Genomic DNA, 7305 nt, shown 5'->3' with positions numbered 1-7305 from the left:
AATAATAATAATATCTCTACTCCTCATTCTAACTACGAGAATTAGCCCAGAAGTCGGAGACTTGTGCGGGAGAGGAGGCGGCATATTATTATTACGCAGGCCGCAATTGCGCCCAGGAATGACTCAGGTTGGTAGGCCCTAACCACCATCCAGGGCAGGAATGAGAGAAAACCTCATTAATTAGGGGGGTGGACAAATGCCAACCGGTGTCAATCTCTCACATTGATACAAGCCAACATTCTTCCACCCTACCATACTTGCACAGAGGGTGCCAATCCTCCGTACAAGCATAGCTAATCTACGGTCTACCGGCCACGGGATTCGAAACCCGGGCAGATCGACACATCGATTTAAGTACTGACGCCTTAAACCGTGCGGCTATCGACCGTGCTATAGAGATAAGTCCTACTATTTTTTTCCCTCAGCATTTATTCGGGATTGAGTAACAAACATAATGAAAGAGTTTTAGATTCAATTGCATTTTTTATGTTTTTGAAAGGTATTAAATAAAAGTTAATTAATTATTTACCATAGTTTTATTTTTGTATTCAATTAAAAAGTTATATTTTATTTACTAACAGATACAAATCTGTATACAATATAACTACATTCACAACATGTTATTACGTAAAACTATAAAAAAACATAAAGAAACAATTAATTAATATTGGTTAAATACTTACCTTTCAAAAAAGTAAAAATGTGAAAAAACGATTATAGGTACTTGCATGGTTTAACTTAGTAATAGTTTATTAGATCAATAAAGTAGATAACGGTTTAAATTTATTGACGTTTCATTCGTTTTCATTGAGATATATCGCTCTGTTCTTCAGAAGAAACTAAGATTTTATTCAACTACTCACAATAAAGATATAAATACAAATAGCTGTATGGGATAATTGGTTTTCTCTTTGTATATTATCCAACTTCCTTAGTAGCTTTAAAGTGGGTAGCCGTTTCTCCGAATTCAGTGTTGTTAAATGTTGTGTTCCTCAAGGTTCTCTTTTAGGGCTCATGTTATACCTGATCTATATGTTTCTTTAGATACACCATGTTAATTTTCAAATGTTCTCTCTACATTCTCTTTTATGACACTAAAATTTATACCAATCCTCTTATGGGCTGTCGACAGTTACAACTCTATTTTCGCGAATTGCTTGGTAGAGTTAAGAAGAAGAGTTGAGAAGTACGACGGAAGATTGAAGAGCTTGCGGATATTATTAGACAACTTTTGGAAAGGACAGAACCGTACTGATTCTGTTGCATTCAACAGGCGAAGAAACATCCAGTGTTGGAATTGCGATAACGAAGGGCATTTTGGGAACCGATGCTAAAATCAAATAACGCTTGACGAGAAAAACCTCAGTTACGAAAGAGTCCAAGGAATGTTAATTTCAATATTCGGTTAATGAGGAATTAATTATCAAAATTGGGGTAAAAACTGGGAATTGGGAAGAAAGCACAGAAGCTGATTGGACAATCAAACTCAAAATTTGGAAATTACCAATGCCGAACTCTCCGAAGAGATGAAACAAATTTAGGTTCAAATGAAGCATAATCTGGAGCATAAATGACTCGATAAAACAATGAAAAACAAAAACCATCTAAAAACTTGAAACACAAAGAACGCTGTTGCAAATGTTATACTAGGTTAGAAAAGACAGAAGATGAAAAACTATAAATAGAAAAACAATTACAGAACACAGATTAATAATGTGGATAGAACCACTGGCAAGACATGTCTGACCAATCCCTGAAAAGTGGACACTATGGAATTCTTCAGTCGGGTAGAATGGCTTGTTAAAAATAATACAGGAGAGAAGACCCTTGAGACAATGAAGTAATCTGATCCAGACGATCAATTCTAAGAAGGGGGCCATATTATGGAAATTCACTTACCTCGTTAATTTCTTAAATTGTCACTAAACTATATTCGATGTGATTTAAAGTGTATTAATAAAGGTAGGGAATATTCGACAACATGGAAAAAAGATATAAAACAAAGTAATGGTCTTTCATGATTTTGAGTGATCTTTTTGACATCAGCCAAATAGAACTATATCGAACATACCTAACTTTGCGTCGGCAAAGCAAGAACCAGGCGTCTGTTTCTCAACTATCTACAAGGAAAATTAACAATTTCAAAAATACCTACAAATATGGCCAGATTCTTGAAACTAAAAAAATCCAGAAACATATACAGGCTGTTACAAATTCGCTTCTCACTACAGGGATCTCGAAAACGGTAAGAGGTACAAAGTAGCTTAAATGGGGGCAAAGTTGCGTAATCAGGAGACCAACATTATACATCTAAAAAATCAAAGCTAACATGATTAGTTTTCGAAATATTTAAAAAAAAACGAAATTTTGGAAATCCGTTTCTGTTTAATTTCAGCCTTATTTGAGGTGATATTGAAAAAAGAATTACACTTTCTCATGGCCACTTTTTGCCCTCTATCGAATGGCATAATCAATATTTATATGTAACTTTTCGTCTCTCCAGGACCATCATCAATTTAATTTTTTTAAATACGACCCTGCAAATTTTATTACATATTTTACAAGCCTTCATGACCCCCAATACTGTACTGCCTCACCCCGAACCAGATTCAGACGTTTTGTCTCGAAAAATCATCATCTTCAGTGTAGGTATTCGTTCCAAATTTACCTAAATTTTTTATTTAGATCTCTTTGTTTATTAAATTGTCGTATACTGTAAGTGTCGATAGGCTTGCTTCTCGAGTGCTCAAAATTCAAGGATATTCATACAAATACATTTGACATGCTCTTTCACAGTTGCAGTTACAGATATAATAAATTCCAATAATATTACGCTGATCTTCATTTTTAACCTTTGCCAAAACGAAAATAATATTAATAANATATTATATTCACGTGTACCAACTTATTCGTCTTATGTTTACATTTTCTCATTGTTAAATAGAAATATTTGTCAATGTTACTTTACTGCTACGAGTATTGCTGTATTATTTTAAATAAAATAACATTGTAGAATTACAGAAAACACTCAAATCTTCAAAATGTCAATGGTGTGAATATTATTATTTTTAAAATAATTAGATTCTATCGCCTACACTAAGATTTTTAATCGTTCCAAGATTGAGACAAAGAAAACATCCTATTAGTAACATATTTGAAACAAAAATGGAAAAAAAATTTTTTTTCTTCGAACATATAACATATAAGCGACAACTTATGTAACGTTACACAATAATATTAAGTGTCATTTATATGCCTAGGAGTATACAGGGTCGGAAAGTCCCCATGGTTCATCCGCCGTTACGTGAGGGCGATAAAGTAAGTCTTAGAAATCCGTGCGATAAAGAAAGATGTCTATAACGAAGGCGTCTAATAGTCACCGCCCATTTCGCCCTTCCACAAATAAGATCCACTTCTTATTTGTGGAAGGGCGAAATGGGCGGTGACTATTAGACGCCTTCGTTATAGACATCTTTCTTTATCGCACGGATTTCTAAGACTTACTTTATCGCCCTCACGTAACGGCGGATGAACCATGGGGACTTTCCGACCCTGTATACTCCTAGGCATATAAATGACACTTAATATTATTGTGTAACGTTACATAAGTTGTCGCTTATATGTTATATGTTCGAAGAAAAAAAATTTTTTTTCCATTTTTGTTTCAAATATGTTACTAATAGGATGTTTTCTTTGTCTCAATCTTGGAACGATTAAAAATCTTAGTGTAGGCGATAGAATCTAATTATTTTAAAAATAATAATATTCACACCATTGACATTTTGAAGATTTGAGTGTTTTCTGTAATTCTACAATGTTATTTTATTTAAAATAATACAGCAATACTCGTAGCAGTAAAGTAACATTGACAAATATTTCTATTTAACAATGAGAAAATGTAAACATAAGACGAATAAGTTGGTACACGTGAATATAATATTCTACGTATACTACCATACCAGAAATAATGCCATACCATTGAACAGTGCTCCCTAACGTTCTTGGATAATTAAAAATGAGGTAATAATAATAATAATAATAATATCTCTACTTCTAATTCTAACTACGAGAATTAGCCCAGAAGTCGGAGACTTGTGCGGGACAGGAGGCGGCATATTACTATTACGCAGGCCGCATTTGCGCCCAGGAACGACTTATGTTGGTAGGTCCTAACCACCATTCAGTGCAGGAATGAGGGAAACCTGGAAAACCTCATTAATTAGGGGGGTTGTCAAATGCCAACCGGCGTCAATTTCTCACATTGACCCAAGCCAACATTCTTCCACCCTACCATACCTGCACAGAGGGTGTCAATCCTCCGTACAAGCATAGCTAATCTACGGTCTTCCGGCCGCGGGATTCGAAACCCGGGCAGATCGACACATCGATTTAAGTACTGCCGCCTTAAACCGTGCGACTATCGACCGTCATGTCTGAAATGAACATTAAACATTTATTGAAATTTTTTAAAGAATAATATTCAGTTGACGTTTTGGTTGTTCATATGCATTTTTAAGAATTAATTTGTCTTAATAAAATTAAGATTGTAATAATATTTTAATTTTGACGCAACAACTTATTGAGTTATATATGCCCAAGTGATGGTAATAGTTAATAATAATAAATATTATGATGTTCCCTGATTACGCAAAATTGCCCCCATTTAAGCTACTTCGTACCTCTTACCGTTTCCGAGATCCCTGTAGTGAGAAGCGAATTTGTAACAGCCTATACACAGGTCAACGATTTCCCAGATCAACAGTTACTTTGTTAGCAGATTGTGATGCAGTCATCAGTACTTTGAAGCGGTTTGAAGTTTGGAAAAAACAAAGCAGCTGAAGGATATGGCGAAGATTCTCTGCAATAAAAAATTAAGACTGGGAAGAACATTTTAAACTACAGCAATGCTAACGCTGCTTCTACTACTTCTTATTTTATTATTACTGTTGACGCTATATCTTCTATTGCTTGTGATCCGATTAGAGTAACAAATGTGTAACAAAGAAAATGTCCCCATTGAATTAGTTTTGATTTTATTTATTTATTTATTTATTTATTTATTTTAATTAAAATATCCAACGAGCAATGCCCAGTTACAGGATAAGGTTACAAACTAAAAAAAAAGTAATAAAAATAGGTGAAAGAGATAAAAACTAACCACAAAACATAATATCTAAAACAAACAGGGAACAGACATATAATATTAAAATGCTATAATACAATACAAACAAATGCAAAAACATATTTATACAAACATAAAGTTCAAAGGAAAACTTTTTTAATTTGAGTAATACTGGAGCAGAGTATATCAATGCGAGATTCAATATTAGAATAACCAACAATCGTTTGGTTAACCTGAGACGCTTTATATATGTTATGGACCAGGTGATTAATGCGGGCATTATTAATAATGCGCGAGCATTGTGAATAATGTCTAGCTCTATCGGGCTAAGTGATTAATTACTATCTAAACTTCATTATTTATCACATTGCACGGTCATTATTATATTGCTACGTGACAATTGGGCAATTTGATAATAAAGCTAAATTTGACACGGTGCGGAGAGGGAAGCACGCGTGACACGCTTTGACCAATCAGAGAGCGCCATTCAGCGTTTATTAAGTTTAAAGTGCTGAAAACTATTAGATGCTAATTATGCCAAATAATGAGTCTGATTGCTTAAACTTTAGTTTATTTTTTGTTTTATAATAATATGTCAAAACTTCTATAAAACAAAGATATGTTGTGAAATGTACCTATATTTTTAATATGACTTTCCTTAAGTTTTAAATGCAGAAACTAGTGGATTCTTAATGTAGAAGTCCTTGCTAATTAATCCAAATAATAACTCTGATTATTTAAATTGTTTAACATTTAGTTTATTTTAAGTTAAATGACAATAATAATACAAAAAATAGTAATTAAATATGTTTGTATTACTCTGCCTAAAAGGTGATGGACAATATGTATAATGCCCGGTCAATTTGATTATTTGAATAATTATTATCAAATTGCACACTCACATTGGGCATTTTACATAATGACCGGACATTATATATAATGCCCGATTTATCACTTGATCCATGACATATACATTAGTACGATGATTCTTGATCGCGAAGAGGTGTAAATGTCGGGTATATGTTCTAGGAATATGAAAATTGATCATTTGTAATATATCTTCACATATAATGTTATTATTCAAAATCTTGTATAAGCAAATAACAGAATTTAACTTGCGTCTTTGAGACAAGCTACTCATATTGAAACGCTTGAAAAATGCTTCCTGAGGAAACCCTTGAGGAGGATACTGGCCATCAATAAAAAATGTAGCTGATTTAAAGAATTGGCGTTGAATTTTCTCAATAGATATTATGTGTGTAGCGTAGATAGGTGTCCAGACTACAGAGGCATACTCAGGTTTAGATCTAACAAATGTATTAAATAACAAGCAAAAAGTATTAATTTTCATGAAATTGCACATGTTTCGAACAATAAAACCCAAACTTTTGTAGGCATTGATAACCACAATTTCAATATGCTTGACAAAAGATAATTTAGGGTCAAAATATACGCCCAAATCTTTAACAAGGTCAGGTCGTTGAAGGGCAAACCCATTCAGACTATACTCATACCTCATACTGAATTGATCGCATCGTCGACTAAAAGTCATGTCATTACATTTGGTAGAATTCAGAGGCAGCCTATTAGCAATGCACCAAGAGTTAATAAAATCTAGATTACGTTGAAGATTGATGGCATCAAATACATTATCAATTAGAGAAAATATTTTTATATCATCGGCATATAACAAATAACGCACATTCAGTTGAGAAGTGATATTATTAATAAATAATGTAAACAACAAGGGACCAAGAATAGAACCTTGCGGAACACCTGAAGTCTGGGCAAATTCAGTAGATTTAACACCAGAAATTTAAACAAACTGAGTTCTGCCAGTGAAATATGACTTCATTAGTTCAAGAAAGTCTGACGATAGTCCAAAAGCGCTTAATTTATCTATTAATAGTCCATGGTCGAGACGGTCAAACGCCTTCGAAAAATCTGTATAGACTACGTCTACTTGGCTTCCCCGATCTAAAGCCTCGCTGATAAACTGAGTAATGCATACTAAATTCGTGACTGTCGACCGTCCTTCCATAAACCCATGCTGTTCAAGAAGTATAATATTTTTTAATTGAAAAGAGAGGACACGATGTATAGCAGTTTCAAAATCCTTACTGAAGTTACACAGTATTGCAATAGGTCGATAATTAGCGATATCATTCTTACTTCCTTTTTTA

This window comes from Anoplophora glabripennis, unplaced genomic scaffold (genome assembly GCF_000390285.2).
Source record: "Anoplophora glabripennis isolate ALB-LARVAE unplaced genomic scaffold, Agla_2.0 scaffold48, whole genome shotgun sequence".
Classification (NCBI taxonomy): domain Eukaryota; kingdom Metazoa; phylum Arthropoda; class Insecta; order Coleoptera; family Cerambycidae; genus Anoplophora; species Anoplophora glabripennis.
Note: the sequence above shows the minus strand (reverse complement) of the source record.